At 34.9% G+C, this 22,732-nt stretch overlaps 2 pseudogenes; one reads left to right on the forward strand and one right to left on the reverse strand.

The window, feature by feature from the left end:
* Positions 1-8,647: 8,647 nt before the first annotated feature.
* LOC101591948 lies at positions 8,648-10,254 on the reverse strand (annotated as a pseudogene).
* LOC101577618 overlaps positions 10,210-22,732 on the forward strand; it is a 30,845-nt pseudogene continuing 18,322 nt past the window's right edge.

The following is a 22,732-nucleotide window of genomic DNA, read 5'->3' on the forward strand; positions in this document are numbered from 1 at the left end:
AGAAAGAAAGAAAGAAAGAAAGAAAGAAAGAAAGAAAGAAAGAAAGGAAGGAAGGAAGGAAGAAGGGAAGAGAAGGAAGGAAGGAAGAAGGGAAGAGAAGGAAGGAAGGAAGGAAGAAGGGAAGAGAAGGAAGGAAGGAAGGAAGGAAGGAAGGAAGGAAGGAAGGAAGGAAGGAAGGAAGGAAGAAGGAAGGAGAGAAGTCCAGGTTTGGTGGTGCATGCCTGTAACCCCAGTGCTGGGGAGGCTAAAAACAGGATGAACAGGAGGATCACTATGTCTGAGCTGCTGCATAGTGAGACCCTGTGTAAGATCTGTCTGTCTGTCTGTCTGTCTGTCTGTCTGTCTGTCTGTCTGTCTATCTATCTATCTATCTATCTATCTATCTATCTATCTATCTATCTATCTATCTCTATCGAGAGACAACCAGAGAGAGAGAGTCAATTTGAAAAAGTGCCAAAGACTATAGATATAGCTCAGTGGGATGGCTATGAGTTCAACCACCAACAATGACAAGCTTAAAACCATGCAGCTGCTCCAAGTGTTCAGCCATTGTTCCTTTGTCCAGCGAGCCTTGAAGTCTCATTACTACACTGTAATAAAGAAGAATTCTACCAGAACTAAGTTGATTTTATCAGAAAACACATTACATATATTTCTTTGCAATTCCTAGTATGTGTTTTCTATCTTTAAATTATTACCTTAATCATTTTTGATAATAAGAATCTACATTTATTTTGGCAATCAGCTCCTATATGTATTTTTGCTCTACATTTGTCACCATTGTCGTTCATTGTATTACTTGAAAGTCTACAACCTGGTGCTACATTTCTTTCAACATGAGCTAAAGTTATATAAGCTGAACATTTTTAAGAATAAATGACATATGCAAAAAAACACGTTGGTTTTCTTCCTCTTCTACTTTTATCACCCATTTTTGACAGCTACCTTAAGGCAGAATTGTTTGAGTGCCTCAGACATCTACATAAAGATTGTCCGTCACTTTCTGCTGGTATTTCAATTAACCACTTCTGGATATCTGTTAATCCCTAGTCCTCATTGCCTGTAGGCTTTTATGACCCCTTAGATTCATTTATGTTGTGATAATTTAATTTAGAAATGTCAAGTGTAAATTTCTCTATGTTTCTAATACTTAAGAGGTTAACGTAATGTAGAACAATGAATATTTTTCCTGGAAAATATTGATGCCCAAAACCTCTTATTCTTTATTTGGGAGTATTTCTGTAATGTACTTAAATATAGGGCAAAAGATTTCCATAAATTTGTATTTTCCAACTTGTGGTGGTAAGCCAGTTTAAATATAAGAGAAGAGAAGTGGCCCACGGGATTTACTGGTAGCCACGATACAAATATTGCACTATCATCAATTTTTTTCTTTCTCCTTTTATTTATTTGGTACAGGGTCTCACTATGCAGCTGGAACTCATAGTGATCCTCTTGTCTTAGCCTCCCCAGTGCTGGGATTACAGGTGTGCAGCACCACACCAGTTTCAGTGGCCGGCTCAGTCTGGGGTCAGTGCAGCATGTTGTGCTGTGGATCTAAGTGCAAGAAAGGCACTTAGACTACTGAGCTGTCTCCCCAGCCCAATTTTATTTATGTATTTCATACTGAGAATAAAACTTGAGACCTTACTCATGCAAAGCAGGCACTATTCTGCTGAGCTATATCTCCCGCTATCTTGAATTTCAAACAACCATTATGATACCACTGAATTAAGAAGACATACAAGAAGTACAAGGCTATTTATATTGTGCTATTGCAATATGTCTTTCTCTTGACTTCAAAGACATAATGGAATTCTTCATTCTTCTGTGACTCTTAGGAAACTGTTGGCAGGATGAAAAGTTATCATACCTTGTGTTCTATCAATTAAGGGGAAGTTTTATTTTCAATGAAATCAAAGTCAGGAGTTATTGAGCAAGAGAGTTTTCCTACCACAAGTTCTAAGTGAAAGCATTAAACAGTAACTTTAATATTACTAAATCAACTATGAAAAATTAATTTCAAAATGCCACATATTGATTGGATATATAACGAAGTTTTGCAAGATTCATACACATTGTTTTTGTTTTAAATTTTTGAATACTTTTAAGTTTTCAGATAAATTGACTAGAATATGGTGTCCATTACATCCCCACACAACCAACAGCCTTCCTCACATGTGTATGTGATTTTTCCTATGATGTCAACTTGAATTAATATGGTATATTTGTTACAACTTATAAACCAGTATTAATACATGATTAACTAACATCTATAGTTTACATAGATATCCATTTTTGTGTTGTATATTCTATGGATTTTGACACATTTCATGGAGCTATTGTTATGGCATCATACAGAATAGTTCTTATGCCATAAAATTCCTCTGTATTCCCCCTGATTTTTCCTTTCCCTTTGCCCAGGAATCATTGACAGGTCCTTTTACTGTTTTTATCCTTTTGCCTTTTCCAGAAATCTATACAAATGAAATCATACAATGTGTAGCCTTTTCAAAATAGGCTTTTTTAGGGGGATAAATAATATAGATTTAATTTTTGTTTCCCTTCATGGCTACTGTACCAGAAATCAAACTCACAACCCCTCTCTTGCCAGGCAAGCATTGTATCATTGAGCTATTTCCCCAGGCTTCTTCTATGTTCATTAGGGTTGGCTAGCTTACTGCTTTTTAAACCAGGAGTATTCTATTGTATTGATGTGTCATTTTGTTTATCTATCTAGCTATTAAAGAATATCATAGTTGTTTCAAGTTATTTTCAGTTACAAATCAAGTTGCTATAAGTATATGTTTAGTAGTTTTCAGGTTGACATATAATTCCAACTCATTTGGAGCAATACTTCAATTGCTGTATCATACAGTAAGGTCTGTGTATAGTTTGTAGAACTCTGCTACCTTACTTTCTGAAGTGTCTGTGCCATTTCACTCTTACGTTGGTAATGAACGAGAAGTCCTGATGTTCTGTATTTTGTCTCTATTTGATGTTTTCAGTGGTTTGGATTTTGATCATTTTAGTATCTTATTTACAATTTCCTCATGACATATGGTGCTGTTCACCTTTTCATATGCTTATTGTTTATACACCTTTATGTATTTTAAACTACATTTTGAAAGAAGAACTATCTATTGAATTAGCTTAATTGAAGAGTTGTGGGTAAGTGAAAAGCAAGTTAAAAATGTTAAATATTATTATTATTATTATTATTTTTTTAATTAGTGTCATGATGGAGCAAGCACATCTCACCTGCAGGACGTTTAATCAGTTTATGAACCCAGGATGGAGAAGTCACTTCTGTTTCATTTTAAGCTAAAATGTAAGAGAATATATGTTGGAAGATCCATTTATGAGAGTGGAGCAGTTATAATATTATAATGAATATAGATTCCTTCATATTATCTTTATTTAAATGATGTTGATGTGCATAAACTAAGTCAAGTTATTTCCAATTCAATATTAATTAGGGACTTTCACATTGTTGGTTTTTCTAATATTGCCAATTTCACAAATGTTTGAAATTCATATAGAAAATTCCTAACAATATCATTTTCATATTTGTAAATTTGTAAAGTTAATCCAGTCAGAGTTATATAGAAAAAATGGAATTATCTTTAAAATTCTGTTGTAGTAACAGAAAATAAGATGTAAAAGTACAAAAGCCATCATATGATTCTTACAGCCTCTGTGGATGTCAAAATGTGAGGACTGGAGGGCTCTGAACCTCTCCTCACTCTTTTTAATTCTGTTTGAATAATTAGTTCTAGGATGCTTTTTGTTAAATTTTTTAAAACATAGTTCATTAAAATGAATATATATGTCAAGTCCTAAAAGTCCTTAAAGTTGTATAACACTGGGATAGATACAAAAAGCATGAAAAACTCAAAATTAAATACTAAGCAAGCTCAATAAATGGTGCAGATTGGAAATAAGACATTAGATAGTTTTCTCAGGAGACAAAGACCAATAAATGGGGGACTTCATAATAGTTATGGAAGCTCCAACTTCTTTGTAGCATCTACACAAAGCAAATATGAGTGTTGCTCAGAAAATTGGGATCAAATCACTAAGAGCTGTTGAAAACATGTTATTATTTATTCAGTGTACTTAGCAAGACAGGCATTTACTCAGGTACACAGAAATCAAAGTGTAACTGTTGATCCAATTATAGAAGAACTAACCCAACACTCCAAATTGAAATAAGTATTTAAGGATCACAGATTTGCTAAAAGTCTACATGGCAGAGAACAATGGATAGCTGGGCACTTGCCTGGCACTTGTGAGGTCCAGAGTTCAATTCCCAGCACTAGAGAGAAAGAAAACAGAGAATAAATACAGCAATTGTAGGAATGCTTTCAAATATATCAAAATTATAGTCATGTGGAGGGAAACTGCTTATTAAGTATTCATGATTATGTGAAAAAACTGAAAATATAATATTGCATGTAATGTTTCCCCAAATTTCTAATTTGGGGATAAAAGTTCTGTAACTCTGACATAGAACAAATTATATTTTTTTCCTTTTTTTGTTTAAGGTACATGATACTCAATGTTTCCCTGAGCACAGCATTATAAATATTTCACAAGCAAACAGAATAATAAGATGTGCTGCCATTTTCAGAACGGGCTATAAGAAACAGACTCTTTATATCCTGATGTACTATATATCTATTTACTGGACCAATATCAACAGAATTTCTGTTGGAAAACAATTTTGGGAACTATTATTAATTTTCTTTTAAACTATATTTATCAGAATAGTCATACCGCCTTCTGACCTAAGTATACTCTTTTAAAGAAGACATTCTTTCTTATTAATTTAAATTATTTATAATGCCACATCAATAGAGGATAGAACAAGCTACTTTATTAATCATATATTAGCTCTTCAAATATAAGTCTAGAGGACATGTGATGATATAATCTATTTTAACCCATGTGATTATAAGTTCGAATCATAAGTTAAATCATAACTAAGACTCCTGAGGTTGTATTTTTCCAGGAATATGTGCTTGTGTGGTCCATCTCTAGGGTTTTGCTTCTTCTCTTTTAACCTGGGCTTAGTAAAGACTATCCTTGTAAATATTTTCTGCTTATTGAACCTGTTCAATTGCATTAATCTGTTAAGGCCAAAATACTCATTTCAGGGAACTCTAAGGCTCCGTCTCTAAATCTTTGGATTTTACACATAATTTAAAGAGCTTGTCATGATAAGTTTTAAGCTCAGTGATTAAACTGTTAACTCAGTCTCACTGCAATTAAAAACAGGAAATGGTATTGCTCAGCATATCTCCAATTTGACATTCGTGAGGATGCTCTTGACTTAAACAGAAAAAGGGCAACATATAACAGGAAAGAGATCCTAAGTTGGCAATGTTAAATCTTGATTGTCTATGCAAAGCACAAAAGGAAGGAAAGAAGAAAATGGAGGAGGGCAGCAAAGAAAGAAGAGAACAGGAGGGGGAGGAGAAAGAGGAGGGCTCAAGGGAATTTCCATTGAAAAGAACTATTAGCAAAGGAAGGCTTAGAGATTCACTGGAGTAGCCTGCTATATAATACTTAAAGGCTTTGCTACACAGCAGCAGTGACCAGGAATGATGGTGAAGACCCAGAGCCTCAGTGTTACAAAATACACTGAGAAGGTAATCATGCAGTCCTTAAAAATCAAAATATACCTTAAGTTTTACAAGACAAGGAAAATATTTGCAAGGATCGTGCATGACATTTTAGTTATTAATTTCACCAGAACTAGAATTACATGGTAATGGTCATCACTTCTTTGCCTATCTGGGAAATAGAGATCAGCTATTTCCCTAGAGGCATCTTTGAACAGTAGATACAGGAACCTTCTGGCATTAAAATTTTCTTGCGGCTTTATTTTTGGTACTGGGAAGCTTACCCAGGACCCTGTACTTGTCAGGCAGGCCCTGGGAGGTGAGCTACATTCCTAGCCCTGGTATTAAAATTTTATAGACTTATTTTAAACAATTTAATAGACAAGTTACATGTTTAAAGAAAGAAGTACATAGAGAATGTGTTATAGGAAGGTCATCTAGAAAAACTCATAAAATTTGGTTCTTTTATTGTGAAAGAAATAGGAAAACAATATCTACAGTGATACAATATATGATTTTCTAATTAGCCAAGGTGTGTACTTTTGTGTCCTAAATTGCATTTGTCATCTCCCATACATTAAATATTAATGGTCACAAGACGTTCCAGAAAAAAGAAAAGAGTTCTACTCCAAGCTTTCTTGCAGTCAGTCATTAGTCCTAGAAAACGTGACATCAGTGGCATTTGGAATCGCCAGGGGTCTCTATACTGCAGTAGAGGGGCTTAGAGCCACTGCAATATATTTCAAAGCTTGGATTTCTGTGCATGTATCCTTGTGATCTTGTTTAACGTTTTTGCATGTTAGTTCCTTTATGTTTAAAATGGGGCTATTTTCTCTAGTCACCTCGTAGTGTTAACACAGGGCATAAATGAGATAACCAATTCACAATCCTAGTAAAATGGCCGACACATTCTTATGTTTAACAAATTCCTTTATTATACTACAAGGCATGTATTTGCACTTTGATGCATTTGATATTTAAAAACTTTTAAGTGGTTCAGGCTTTGAAAAAGTTGCATGACATTATCTGTAGAAGGCCAGTATGTAAATTATAAAGAGGCCAAGTGTAGCTTTTCCTCTGAAGGTCCTGTCTGAAATCTTCAGCAAGGAATGACAATGAACATCTACAAGTCTGTACAATACCATTCCTTCTGGAGTGTCAAGTCCAACTATTCAAGTTAGGATATCTAAGTTAAAGAAAAAGCAAAAGCTAAACTAAACAAAAACAATGCAAAGCAAGAAAAACAAATCACATCCAGAGTTCCTGTCAATAGCTTGATTAAATAAAAAATAATCTGTTCTTGGTTTATTTGGTAGAAGAATTTCACAATAGAGAAATAGGGAATCCATCAATCTCGAGTATAGTCAAATGGAGCTTTTGAAATTATAACATTTGGCGAAAACAGCAGAGGCTCTTGATCAAATGTAATCCTCTAAAATTGAAAAATTTTAAATTTGATTTAATTTTTGGTACTGGGAATTGAATCCAGGACCTTGCACTTGCCAGGCAGGTGCTGTGCTACTGAACTATACTATTGGCCCATAAAACTGTACTATTTTGAACCTATCTGTGAAAGATTTCTTGATGTAAAGTGTTTTGAGTGATTGCATCTGTTTCCTTGTTGGACAGTGCTCGCTCTAGCCTTACCTCTAAGTTGGTTCTCCTTTGTGGTCTCCAGCTATCTGTATCTAGTTCACATTACAATTTGGAGGCAGAGTGCATGGGCTAAGGGGCAACCTCTGGCCTCTGTGTGAATCCTGTCTAAGTTCTTCACTAAGGTGCCCCTGATGCTTGCCTGGAACCTTCAGCACCAGGCCCTGCTCTCCGTCTTTTCTGTGGCCAGAGACAGAGCTCATCCTGTAGGTTCCTTGAGATGGTGGAACATCATTTCTGGTAGACTCAGATCAAATTCACTGGAACACAGTAAACATCCCCTGCTCACAGCCACACTGCTGTGTCTTCAGAGATCAGCACAAGAGAGAAGACAATCTTATGATACCCAAGGGTTTACCAGAGAAATAATTCCTTCCTTACATCTACACTTTTGTATTTTGGGCTACATAATTTCTTGTTGGTTGGGAAGAAGGGGCTGTCTGCAGATTGTACCAGAGCCCTGGTTTCTACCCAGTGGATCTTAATGACACCCCTATCCCAGTTTTGTTGTGGCATTCAAAAATGTCTCCACAATGTACCACTGTTTCCAGGAAAGGAACAAAATCACACCTCTATGAAAATCAGGACTGCAGGGAAAAGACACATAATGCTCCATCCATACTGTCCAGAATAATTGAATTATGTCAGACATCTGAGTAATTTCAGAGGTTTTAGTAATATAGAAACAAAAGTTAATTGAAAATTGCAGAATATTTCTGTTTTCTATGAAATTTATATCCTCCACCATGAAGTAATAATTAATCTGTTCACTCAAATAAGGTGGTGGAAAATGGAAAGCAAGTTTAATAATTTCAGAAGTAAAGCATTGGTCAGTATTTCATAAATATGTCTGTCACATGTACCAGTTCAGACTCTGCACCAATGATAAAATAAGCCAACGGTCTTTATTTATTCTTCTGGATGAAGTAAAAAATCTAAATTGCTTTCCTCATCAATCCGTTTCTCTTATAGAACACTGTGTGACACCTCAGGATATCACTGTGAGGTGTTCATGCCCATTGTAGTGGGGTTATAAAGGTCCATCTTCTCCTTCTACTTCCTCCACTTTGGTAACTTTCCAATCCCTAGGCCCACTTTCTAACCAGGTCCTCTAGTATTCTCACTGATCTTGTTCTGTGAGCTATGATGTTTGAATTTTAGCATATTTGGTTTCAAATTTTATATAATTAATGTGCATGCAATGTTGTATACACAAGACCAAAGAGTAACTACCTGCTTTCATGGACCACAGAAGTTTAATCTTACCATTGATTTCCCTAATTGTGAGGTTTTTCTCTTGGTATTTTTTCTGTAATTAACATTATAACCTTTTTCTTTTTCTTTTTCTTTTTTTTTTTGTGTGTGTCCAGGCACCACTTCTTTATTTGTATAATGAATAAAAGAAGGTCACAACTAAAGCAAGCAAGAGCATTGTTAAGGCAAGTAGCAGCTGTTGGAACCAGATACAACACTGAAGCTGGTCTTCAAGCTTCCTATTGCTTTCTAGTAAACGATTGAGTTGTAAGTATATATCCTCACTGGTTTTATCTGGCATGTTAAGAACATTGTCTTTCAATGTAAGAGTATTTGGTTTACTGCTTTCAACAGTATGGCATCTTAACCTATGTTCCATCACTTTGCTTCTGGTAACTTCCAAAACTGAGTCAATTCTGCTTGCCCAGTGCCAGATGAAAGTTCCATTTCTGCAGCCATGATCAGAAAGTGGTCTTGGGCAGAGACTGTTAAGCCTCCATGGGGAGATACAACAATATCAACTGATGCGCCCGGGTCACAGCTGCTGTTGCTTGGCTTAACTCTGTATTTTTCCAGAGCAGTTGTTCTCACCTTAAATGCTACTACATTTTTACTTACATTTGTTAACACTATTAGTGTTTTCTTCTCTCCAGATTCAGTACTTCCAAAATATAATTCTTCCGCTGGGCTGATATGTAATAAGGGCCCTTTAAATACACTCAATGGTTTCTTGAAAGCTTTCATTTTTGAATCAAGTTTCTCATTTTCTTTTGCTTTCAAAGTCATTTCAGTTGCATTAAACTTTTTTGGAAGAACCGTTTGCTCCTCTTTGGAAACTGTCTCTAAGGTTTCTTTACCATCACTTTCTATGTCTTCTCTACTCGATGTCTCATCCTCACTGGCAACAGGCCCGTTTGCACACAGTGGCATCTGGAAGTCATCATCAACCAGGGGTGGGTAGCTATACCTGAAAGGGTCAGTTCCACCCATGTGCGGAGGCAGGTGTTCTACACTGACATAATCTTGGATTTCATTTTTACTTGCAAACTTCAACACACTTACAGCTTCTGTGCCAAGCCAGCTTTTTACAATTTTGAAAGCAGCATTCATTATCCAAGGCATATCAAAAATCACCATTTTTGAGAGGTACTTAGGATAATAAATCCTAAAGCAGTTGGTGATAAAGCGTACAAAGTCCATGTCTCTGTTATTTATTCCAGTTTCAGACAGGTCAAACATCACCATGATAGGTTTACCATCTTCTCTCTTAGCATAACGTTCCAGCCAAAAAGCTATAAGCTTCTTTTTGTCCCTTATTGTTTTTTGGTCTTTTATAAGATATTTCACCCTGATCCAGAACAATTTGTTGCCTTCTTTGTCATAACCATGGTATTCACCACCAACTTCTAATAACCATCTGGGAATGAAAGATTCATTAAGGTCATTGACAGAAAATTCTTTTCTCCGCTGAAAACTCTCATCAGTCATTTTCAGTGTTTCATCCACAACATTATGTCTCCAATGTAAATAATTTTCAACCCAGTTATCATCCTGTTGTAGCCTTTCAACATCACGTGGATCATATTTATCTGATTGGTCTGACACAAACTCAGCTTCGAACCTCCATGGGATCTCACAGATGAGCTTGGCTTTATTCTGAGTGTGATTCGCGGCCATGACCGCGGTCTTCGGTGTGATTCCTGTAGGTGTAGCGTTCAACCCCTCCGCTGCTGCCGCTACCGCCAGAGTATCTCATTACCACCCAGCCAGTCCCGCCCAGAGGTAGTCTGGGCTCCTTTTTCTTATTTTAAGTAATTTTAAAATATATTTCTCCTGTCTAAATTTTTCTATATTTTTATTTTTACTCGTGGAAATCATCTGCATTTTTTTCCCAGAACTTTAATTCTTATATCCTATGGAGGATGGTTGTGTTTTGTGATTGTCCCTAAGTTGGGGTTATAATGCTGGTTCCCTACTCTAATCATTGTCTTTCCCTTGTGCCACCGTAGGGCAATTTATGTTTCCTGAAGAAAAAGAACCTTTGAGTCATTCTTTTCTCTTCTCTCATGGACTGCAATCCATCTTTGAGAGATTTTATTGTATTTACCTTCAAAAATATATTTCCAAGCCAACAACTTTGCTTAGTTACCTGATAGATCCTGGTGCTTTAGCAGTGTGAAAACTGTTGGCTCTTTATATGATTTGATGAATTACTGAATAGATGGACAAAAATAAAGCCGTTATTTCCCAAGTCACTAGGTAACCCACCTACCTAGCATTTGAATATATATAAAATCAATAAAGAAGCTAATTATGTAAAAATTTATTTTACCCATAAGAAATAACAAAAGCATTATAGTCAATTATAATCATGTTAACTACCACTTTATTGTTTGGCAGTATCATCAGATAATCAGTAATTACAATAATAAACTCAAATGCATTTTTATATCTTACTGTAAAGCAAACTTAATTGTATAACAGAGTCTATCCCATTGCTAAATGCTGGCAGTAAAATTCTTTCACACTTCTATAGGGCTGCTTTTCATTATGTTAAGTAGCAGTAAGATCTGTGCCTTCCAATATACATTTTTTTCTTTGAATACAAAGAATTGAACAGTGAAATTTCTAAATAGTTGTCTTGTGACTCCAGTTGGGGTTACTTACATTTCCCTATTGATTGTACATATGAATTAGAAGTATGAGTTGATGAAATGATTCTTGTAAGCATTTTTCCTTTTCTTTGTCTTAACCTCCAAAAAAATTGCCTGAATGATAGAAAAAAATGAAGAGCATTTGTTGAATAAATTGAACCAGAACAATATATGACTGAAAAGTCATGGTATATTTATGAAACTTGAGGGCCTTTGATTCTATTTTTCCTTTCAGACACTGTATATTAAACCTGGCCCAGTATTTTTTTTTACCCTGTGGGACACATTCCTTTAAGTGGGGTACCTTTTTTCTACATATATTAGCTTTTTCTTTTCATAAGTTGCTATTCCTTGGGTTGCACCTCATCAGTTACATCTGTCTAAGAACTGGGTTCACAGTGTGGTCCACTGTGCCAGGTTCCCTTACCTGGCCAGCGAGAGTAATTGGGTCTCAGCGAGGCGAGTTTGCAGCAGCTTTCTGAGTGTCCTGCTCCTTGTGTAGGTACTATCTCAAAGACTGCTCTTGAATTTTGATCAAACTGAGACTTGTGCGGAACTTTTGTCTATTTGCACCATCCTCCTGGGTGGGTTATCAGTCTACAAAATGAAAATTTGTTGGATTTGCTCCGTTAGCTTAGAGAGTTAGACACCTGTTAGATTCCGTTATTTTCTGTCTTTGGCAAGAACCATTCTGACCTGAAAGTGGATAGATTCTTCTGTGAAAGTTATGAAAGTATGATTGGTAGCTATCGCTTTATCTAAGCCTTCATGTAAATGGTAAAATAAATTCAAAGCATAATTAAGTTTTCCTTAATAATAAGCCCTAATGAAAATTATTTGATAGAAATATATGTATATATTAATGATAAAAGATAAAATGATCAAGGTCTTTACAAATTTTTAAGGTACTAATACTAATGAGTTCTTAGTAGCAAGAGAATTTAATAAAGCAAGGCACTTAGAGATAAATATAACTGAAGTAAATGTCCTGTGTGATTTTGTAATTAGAAATCATTTAAATAAGAAGGTATATTAGATATAATCAAAGTACTTTAATGCATGCTTGAGTAGTACTATGAAAATTAATGACTTCAATGAAAACCAATTATCTAATTTGCCTTTTCAAATATTAAAATAAGGTTTTGTTGCACATCCTTTAAAAACTAATTAATATTAACTGCTTTATTAATAATGTTCAACATAATGCTTCTTACAGATGAGGATTAAAATGTATGTTTTTCCTAAAATGCAAATATAAACAAATAAAATGAAATGGACCTCAGTACTGTAGATGTTAACACAAAATTAGTTTCAACTAATTAGTTCTAGCACATAATAATATGAGTCACCTTAAAATGGAAAAAGCTTTCAGAAGAGACTTAAGATGCATCATTATTTACTTAAAGGCAAATAATATTACAGTTAGTATAGTAACCAGTTACAGAAAGAGTAAAAATAGAAGTATGCAATTCTTTAATAACTTTTCTTCATTAAGATGCCCGCAGTACCCAGTATCGACAGCTACGTTTTACGTGCCTGGGTGGTATTACACTTTGTTTGGAAATGTATATTAACTCAAGCATATTCTGTGTGGTTCTTTGTAAAATCTGCACTTAGCTATCATTTCATGAAATGAGATATATTTAAAGTTGTATTCTTGGAAAATACTTTGCATAGCTCATTTTCATTTTCAGTGGAGTTTTTTTTATTTCTTTTTTCTTTTGTTTTGTTTTTTGTTTTGACAGCTCAGCCCACCTTAGGGGTGGGGCCGGTATGGCATGTGGTACTGAGGATTGAACCACAGTCCCCTGTGCCTGCCTAAGCTCCCCAAGCAGGCACTTTAGACTGCTGAGTTATCTCGCCGACCCCTCATTTCCAGTGTTTTAAGCAACATTATTTTTCAAATGATTCAAGATATTGTATTTCTAAATATTTCCCAGTTGTTTCTTTCTAACACGAAAAATAGTTGTTAGGAGATACCTTACCCACATACAAAGGTAAACTAAATAACTAAAATTCAATTGATATGAAACAGATTAAAACCCTTATCAGCTGAAGAGAAGTGAAAAGGAAACTTTTCAACTGATTCCTAATACACCAGGATTATTATTAAAGGAAGATTTATTGTTACTGCTATCATTTATTTTTTAATCAATTTAAAGTCTTAGTATTAGCTGCATGCCATCAGTGTATTGTATAGATGAAATCTAACCTGGCTCCCTCTCATAGTCCCATTGTATCTTTCCAGAGTCTATTTTTTAATTATTAATTTTATTGATTCATTTTAGGTGTACATTATGAACACATTCATTATATGAAATTTGTACCTATACATGACATAGCATAAATAAATTGGAGATTTGAAAATATTTCAAGAAGAAAGAGAAAATGTCTAAGTATTTAATATCATACAGGAAGAGAAAATATTTAACTAATGTTCTATATAATACAAAAAGGATAGAAGAATCTTTCCTTAATAACTCCAAGTTTTTTAAATGTTCCACACAATATAAGACAAGAATGGTGACACCCACCTGTAAGCCCACGTCCTCATGTGCCTGTAATCCCAGCTCTTGGGAGGTTGTAAACAGGCACATCACTATGAGTCCAATCTACGCAGTGAGATCCTGAACACCCTGTAGAACTTTCCCTAAAATAATATAAAAGAAAAATTCTTCATGTAACTCCATACGTGAAAGCCTGGAGCAGGCGGGTCATGATGAATTTGAGCCTATCCTGGACTGCACAGTGAGAGTCTGTCTCATAGATGCAAAAAATAGATGATAGCTGTGTAGATAGGTAACATACATACCGTTTTTGTTTTCTCTTATGCTTTTCATTTTTGTGAAAGCCTTCCTTAAATCTTTAAAAGTAAATTATCTCAGGCTGGGGAGATACCTTTGTCATAAGAGCCTGCTTGGAAAACATAAGATCCCTACTCTGATGCCAAGTACCACATACATGCCAGCCCCCAAACCAGGCATGGTGGCACACACCTATAATCCCAGTGTTAGGGAGGCTGAGACAGGAGGATCCCTACAAGTCTGATCCTGTGAGATCCTGTATGTGTGTGTGTAGATATTTACATACATAATTTAATATATATTGTGTGATAAATACATAATAAATTATCTCTAGACCTTGTATCATTCTTTGTATAACTACCTGAAATCATTTGCAATTTATACCTATTTTTATAGCACAGAGGCAATTGTTGATGAATTTTGGAGCCAATGGTGAAAGGGAAAATGTATTATATGTAATTTTTGTGTCATGTATCCACACCTCAATTCATCACATGCACATGAAGTGGTGGTGAGGGTAGGGATTGGAATAAAATTTATGTATAGCTTTAAGTCCATAGAGTGTTGCGTTTCATGGTTTATGTGTGTGTTTGAGCTCATATATGTGTTGGTGATTTAGCCCCAAACCAGTCCTGCATGACTTTGTGAAGATCTAAAAAATTGCCTGCAGGACTTAAAGCTGCATGATTTCAGGAAAGAATGCAAGGTAAAATCATGAATATTGATAAAGGAGGACTTTGTTTAATTTTGTTCAGTAAATAGACCACAGAAATGTTATAATGTATTACACATTTCTGGTGGCAGAGTATTTATTTGAAACATTGCCTTTCATATTAGTAGATGGGAAGTCCTGCCATGTTTTCCCAATAGGAAGAAAAAACTGTATTCGTAATGATGAAATGCATAAACTTGAATTTACTTTAGCAAACAACTGTTAATTGTTAAAGTCCTCTATCTAGAATTAGAAAATCTAACTTACTTGATGTTCTGAAAGTTGAGTGTTGTTAGATGTTTTCTGAGGGTGTATCACTTAGTTTCTATGATATTGTGTATAAAATATTAGCCTATGTCAAACTGTATTATGTTAAAGTTACAATGATTTACTACAAGAATATGTAAATCAAGAAAGTAAGCCTTTTGGTAATTAACATGCATTGTACCTATTTTCATTTATAAGATGTTTTTGATCAGATTCCCACCTATCATAATAGAATAATTTATTGTAAAACCAACTCATAGAACTTAAAAAACTAGACAAGTTAGAAAAATAATAAAAAGAAAAACACTTTCAGTAATCAGTGAACTACCAAGCTATTCCAACTTGAGGGGCCTGAACAATGATAAAAATTGAATGCCTCTACAAGAATCTGAAATTTTGTCAGTTACTTTTACTTTAAGCCATCCACTCTTTTCCTACCAGTACTGGGTCCCCAAATAGTCAAAAAAAAAAAAAAAAAAAAAAAAAAAAAAAAAAAACAAAAAAAAAAAAAACCAAAAAACAAAGCCCAGAAAGCAAATACTGCCTTCAGTAATTTTATAAAACTAGGTGACAAAATCCAAAGTTGAAAGATAGGTGAGAAAGGCTGATGTTATGTGTATTTATAGAAAGAATCTAGACAGAACATACCCAAGAAATAAAGGTCACTAAAGAGTGGCCTTGCTCATGAAGAAAGAAGTTCAGTTTTGAACTAACTATACTTCATATTAAATTTTCACTTAACTATTTTAATTGTTCATCTCGAGTGAAAAGGAAATTTTTGTTATTACATCATACAACCTCCAAGCTAGTCATTTTAAATTTTCATTTGCAAAATCAGGAATGAAATATGAAGGCATATAAGTCATCAAAATAAGTTAATAATAAAAACCTAAGTGAACAAACAAAAACAATAAAAGCAGATCTTTAACTTATAGATTATAATAATAGACACAGACTTAAAGTATCTTTATAACCATTTTCAATAGTATTGTATAACTTTCCAGATATTGAGATGCATTTGAAATGAGGGTCAAATGTAAATTGAAAATACAAAAATATAATGCAAGGAATTAATATGGGTACTAAATTAAACAACAGATTACACATTGCATAAGACCATATTAGTGAATTGCAAGAAAAGAAATACAAATTTTTACCTGAACTGCAAATAAAACAGGGATAAACACTTTAGAAAAGTAGATATATGGACCATGGTGAAATATATAAAAAAAAGTTAAATTGGAGATTACAGAGAAGCAAAAGGCAGAGGAGCAATGAACAATATTTAAAGAGACATTTTTAGAACTTTCCAGAAATGAGAGATGACTCTAGTTCCAGATTCCCAAAGCCTTGTGAATTGATGTAAAAGATCTCTCTCTCTCTTTCCCTCCCTCCCTCCCTTCCTCTCTCTCTTTCTCCCTCTCTCTCTCCCTCCCTGTCTCTCTCTCCCTCTCTTTCGCTGTCTCTCTTCCTCTCTCTGTCACTCTCTCTCCCTCTTTGTCTCTCTCTCTTCCCCTCTCTGTCTCTGTCTCTCTCTCCCTCTTTCTCTCTCCCCCTCTCTCTTTGTCTTTCTCTCTCCCTGTATTTCTCTCTCTTACACACACACACACACACACACACACACACACACACACACACTTAAGGAAACAACTATAAGCCTAAGGACTTTTTCTTGAAAGAACATCTAAAATTGAATAAAATGGAAATACAGAGGATAAAATTAAATGAAATGGTATATTAGGTCCTCAAAGGAAATGATTATCAACCAAAAATTCTGAGCCAGTGAGAAAAATTATAAATATAAAAATGAAATAAAGTTCTTATAAATTAAAAACTAAGAAAGATCAGTAAACAACATTGAAAACAAATTCCACAGGTGGTCTTTTTCAGACAAAAATCAAACAAAAATGTTAGAAACATAGAATTGTTGGGAAAATGAGCAAAAATGAAAACTATAAGATTAAATTCAAGCTTCTCTAAGCAATATAATAAAAATAACAACTTTAAGGTAGTAAAATATATACGATTTAAGCCATGGAAATCATAGTAAAACATAAATCATTGAAGAGTCTTGAAAATCATTGTCTTATCTGAGAAGTAGTAAATGTGCTAATTTTAATAAATTAATTTATAACAAACATTACCAAGGTAAAATTGTATGTTACCACTACAGAACAATAGTAAAGAGAAAAATATATAGTTTATATGGAAATGTAGTAGAGGGAAATGATAAAATTAATTTGCTAAATAGCTCAGAAAAAAAGAAAATGAAGTCAAGTAGTATGAGTAGTTATCTAATGGAAAAGTAATATATTTAAATCCAACTATGTCTGTCATTAAATCAAAGATCACTATACATTTATTTATTTATTTATTTATTTATTTAGTATTCAGGGTGTACAGGGTGTACAGGGTCTCACTGTATAGATCGGACTCGTAGTGATCCTCCTGTTTATAGCCTCCCAAGTGCTGGGATTACAGGTGTGCGCCACCACACTCAATCTCAATTGCACTTTCAGTGCATCCCAGGGGTGGGGCCAACACAGCAGACCAGGGGGTCGAACTCCCGGCCCCTGCCTCTGCCTAAGCAGGTGGTTTAATCTCCTGAGCTATTTGGCTGGCCCTCATACTATACATTTAAAAGTAAAGGAAATTATTATTATTATTTTTTTAATTTTTTTATTTATTTGAGAGAGAGAGAGAGAGAGAGAGAAAGAGAGAGAGAGAGAGAGAGAGAGAGAGTGGTGTGTGTGGCCAGCTCAGCCCACCAGGGGGCGGGGCTGGCTGGAATGTGGTGCTGGGGATTGAACCGCAGTCCCTGATGCTTTGCTAAGCTTGTTCTAAGTAGGTGCTTTAGACCACTGAGCCATCTCTCCAGCCCCAGGAAATTATTTTTTAGATTAAATAAAAATAATCAGAGTTTAAATTGCTTCCAAAAGATGTATATTCAATATCAATACTCAGAGAATTTTAAAGTATAAATTTGGTTTAAATAAACCAAACAACTATATTCAAAGAAGAAGGGATATAATATAGTTATACTTACATCAGACAAATAAATATAGCAGACATTATATCAAAATTACTACTGGTGAGAAGTTAATAATAGTGATGAACTCCTCATGAAGATGTGTATAAATTTCTAAACATTTAAGAAATTGCAAAGGCCATATCATGTACTACACGCTGAGTTAGAAGCATTTAGATTAGTAACAAACTAGAAACAACAGTAAACATCTCCACTTTCATAGATTTAAAAAAAAAATTCATTTCCCTTATATGGCAACTGAAATTGTAAATAAAATGCAAAACAGAAAACAGGTCAGAGGAAATAGGGAGACAGACCCTTCTCAAGTGGGAAGATCAAGACTTGGATGGAGGAGAGGGCCGGGAGTTGATGGGAATGAAGAGGAACTGAGATGCGGTGCTGGACAGTGCCAACTCCACACACGGATTCTGAGCACTGTGCACTGCAAGCACACACCAGAAACAAAGAAACATTCCTACATAATCTGTGAACAAAATACAGAAGTCAGGAAAAACTGAGCAGAGTTGTAATATACTATTTTACAGTATGGGATGCAACAGAAGTTACAACTACAAAAAAATTTCTAGTCTTAGACACATATATTACAAAGGAGAAGGAAGTGAGATTAATGATATATTCAAGTAAAAAATATTTAAGGAATGTAAAATAAAGTCAGGGGCCCAGTAAGATAGCTCAGTGGACTAAGCACCTGCTTAGGCAAGCTCAGGGACCATGGTTTGATCCTTGGCATCACATGCCACACAAGTCCAGCCTGAAGGGCAGGCTGAGCCAGCCACAGTGTCCAGGCTGTAGTGGGGCACACCTGAAATCCCAGCTCTGGGGAGGCTGAAAGCAAGAGGATCACCATGAGTCTGAGCTGTGTACCAAACACATTAAAACAAATAAATAAATACATAAAATAATGACAAAATAAAGTAAAGTCAGAAATCAACAGAAGTGGAATAATAAAGAGAAGAAAAACTAATAACATGCAGGACAAACTTCAACAATGAAATAAGGAAAACATCAACAATGATAAAAGATTGTTATTGGAACAGAAGAATTCTCATAGTTTAGCAAGTTGAATTAGCGAAAAACTGAACCAGGAAAAATGCACTACTAATAATAAGATCATTAAATATATAAATGAGACACTACAGCCCAATGTTTCACAGTAGATATGAATGCTTTATAAAAATACATGAATTCTAGAAAAAAACCATTGTACTAAACCTGATCCACAGGGAGATTAAAACCTTATTATGAAATTTAATGTGATATATAAAATCCTCATTAAGGTCTAGATACTTCACAACTCATTTTTTTTCAAATTAAGGTCTAATTAATATCAATGCTACAAAAGCTCTGTGATGGAAAAGAGGAAGGATGTCTTGACTTCTTTTTGTAATTTCAGCATAGCTATGGTATTAAGGCCTCAAAGAGACTTTACAAGAAAGGAAAACTATATGGTAATGTATGATGCAAAACTACAGCATAATTACTAGGAAATTGAGTTCAGGGATCCATATGAAAGGGTGAAGAAGGGAGGGAAGGAAAGGACAAGGAAGGGAAGAGAGGAAAGAGAGCAGAGAGAGAAATCATAAGGAAAATGTTAGCAGTCAAATTATTAGGTTGAAAAATCTTTCACCAAGAAAGAAGACTTTCTTAGACTAGTACCTATTACTGATGAATTTGTGTAAATAAGTGGGTACAGCAGGAATGTGCAAAAGTCAATAGTAGTTGCATGTCTTAAAAAAACAGAAGTATTCCAAAGATTTTAACATTGATACAATTTTAGTAGTATCAAAAAAGGTGTCTCAGTTATTTTTCTGTCATTGCTGGGACAAAATATCCAACACCCAAGATAAGGAAGGAAAGGTTTACTTAGCTCACAGTAGTGGAGGTTTCAGTCCATACTCAGCAGGCTCCAAGGAAGAGTGGTATATGGCAGAGGGCAGCTAGCTGTTCATGGTAGCTGAAAACAGCAAGGAGCAAAGGAAGAGCAGCAGCTGAGCCAGCTAGCAAGCCTCTTTCCCCTCCTTACATTAAGGCAGATTATCTGCCCCAGGAAGAGCATGCCACTCACAGTCATAATCCCAGCATTGGATCATGAAATGATCACCCACTCTAGAAGCCACCACAATGACTGTATGAGGCTTTGGGGGGCAATTAGACACAAATCATAACAATGAACTAATGTTTTCTTTTTTTTAATTTTAGGGATGGGTCTACAGGGTGTTCAGGGTATCACTACTAGATTGGACTTGTAGCGTTCCTCCTATTTACAGTCTCCCAAGAGTTACGATTACAGGCATGCCACCACGCCGAATCTCAATTGCCTTCTCAGCATGCCCTGGGGGCAGGAATGGCACAGCAAGCCCAGGGGATCAAACCCCTTGCCCCTGAGCCTGCTTGCAGGTGCTTTAATCTCCTGAGCTATTTGGCAGGCCCTAATATTTTCAAATAAATATATGAATGATATAAAGAATACAGAAGAAGAACTCTAAAGCATTAATAAAGCAAACTGAAAAAAGCCCAAGTTAAACATATTTATCACAATTGTAGAGTAGAAAATTTAATAAAATATGAGAAAATTTATGTATATACTATAGTCTAGCATATTCCAGTCGTAACCACTAGAGATTATTTTGTGAAAGTTTAGAAACTGATTCTTCAATTGGCATGGATATGGAAAGATGAGCCACCTTCACTATCTTGAACTTGAAAAACACAAATTCATAGTACTTATGCTATAGATATTCAAGTGCAATGAATTCATAGTAATTATGGAAGTGTATTAATGGAATAAAAATGGAGAAATTAACTAACAAAGGAAAGTAAAATTCCCCCAAATATTCTCTCATGTAGGATACTTTCCTGATTTAGGATGAAAATGAAGTTTTACGATACTCGGTAAAAGTTTTGTTTTCCAAAACTGGTGTTTTGTCAGTTGAAATCTAGACAGAAAAGACAAGGATTTTATCCTCTTATCTCAGACAATTTACCTTAAAAAATTCCAATGTATTGTCAGTTGAATGAACAATGCCTTAAAGAAAATATAGTATTTTGACCTAAGACAGAAAAACATCATTTAGGATGATGAGCACAGAAACATTAGTCATAAAGAAAAGATTAAGAAACAAAATCAAGAAAACTAATTTGTGCTTATCAAAATATGTTTAAGCGATTGTATTTTCAAGCCTAAAATTTCATTGGCAAATGGAAATCCATTAACTAGAGAAAGACTTTCAATGTACTCTTTACCTTAAAGAATTTTCATTTCCTCTGAGCATTCCATAGTTTCAGTTCTTAATTAACTTAATGGAGGTGAAACCACGAAGAATTATTATTACACATTTGTAGGTTAATTAAGATCTTTAAAGGGTTTCAGTAGAGAAACCAGGGATACTAAATATTGTCAGTAAAACAGTAATTGATAGTGTCATTGGAAACCTGAGACATTTTGCTAAAATTGGTAATACCTTTTGCTTGAAAAGAGCCATTCTAGCCCCAGCTATGTATTCAACAGAAATATGTGTAAGTGAACCAGGAAAAGCTAGAAGAGTCCTTATAGCAAAGTTATTGATAATATCCAGTCAAGGAAAATAAGTGAGTACCCTTCAACAATGAGAAAGTATAAGCACATTTTGATGTAGCCATACAATGACATAATAAAATCAGGAAAATCAGATGTAAACATGCTTTATCACTCTGTTCATTCTTTGTTATGCAGAAGCTTTCCAGTTTGAGGTAATCTCATCTATTTTTCACTAACTAAAACAAAAACTGTGCTTGTTAGCAGAGGCCTCTGGTTCCAGGACTTTGTTAGGCTGAGATAGAGGATCATAGCTAAATGTCCAGTCTGGCAAATTTAGCATTATAGGAAGATTACAGCATAAAAAAGTGAACAAGAGCTGAGAATTTAACTCAGTGTGAATAACCTGAGATTAATCTCAAGCCCAAGGGGAAAAATCCTTGTTTAGTCGAGTTTTCTCCATTTTTGCTTGTAGTACAATTAAATCTTCAATCCATTTTGACTTGACTTTTGCATACTACCAAAAGTACAAATCTAGTTCCACTTTTTGCATGTTGGTATCAAATTTTCCTGCCACCATTTATTGAACACACAAAAATAAAACCAAAGCCCAACACCCTTGCCTTTTTACCAAATTTTTTTAGTGTATTTTTGACTGTGCATGCATGGATTTATTTTTGTACTTTTGATCCTTTTCTCTTGGTCCTTTTGTGTGTTTTAATTTTTCATGATGTTTTGGTTATTAAATATTTGTAGGAGTAAATTTTCAAATTCAGTAGTAGCATTTTTTTCAGTTTTGCTCTTCAGTTATCTTCCATTTATGTATTTGGAACAGGGCCTAACTATACAACTTGGAATTATAGTGATCCTCCTGTTTTCAGCCTCTGCAGAGCTGGGGCTACAGGCATGCACCACCATGCCTGGACTCAGTTGCTGGCTCAGTATGTCCCTGGGGCTGGGCCAGTGTGGCATGGGAGACTAGGAATCAAAACCCTGTTCCTGTGCTTGTCAAAGCAGGTGCTTAGTCTGTTGAGCTATCTCACCGACCCAGTTGTGCTCTGCTTGACACAGACTGCTTTGGATATTCTTGGTCTTTTGCAATTTGATACACATTTTAGGCAGATTTTTCTTAGTTCTGTAAAGAATACCATGGTATTTGCCAATTTCATGAATATGAATATCACTTAAGGGTTGTGGC

The sequence above is a fragment of the Octodon degus genome, unplaced genomic scaffold (assembly GCF_000260255.1).
Source record: "Octodon degus isolate 3935 unplaced genomic scaffold, OctDeg1.0 scaffold00102, whole genome shotgun sequence".
Lineage (NCBI taxonomy): Eukaryota > Metazoa > Chordata > Mammalia > Rodentia > Octodontidae > Octodon > Octodon degus.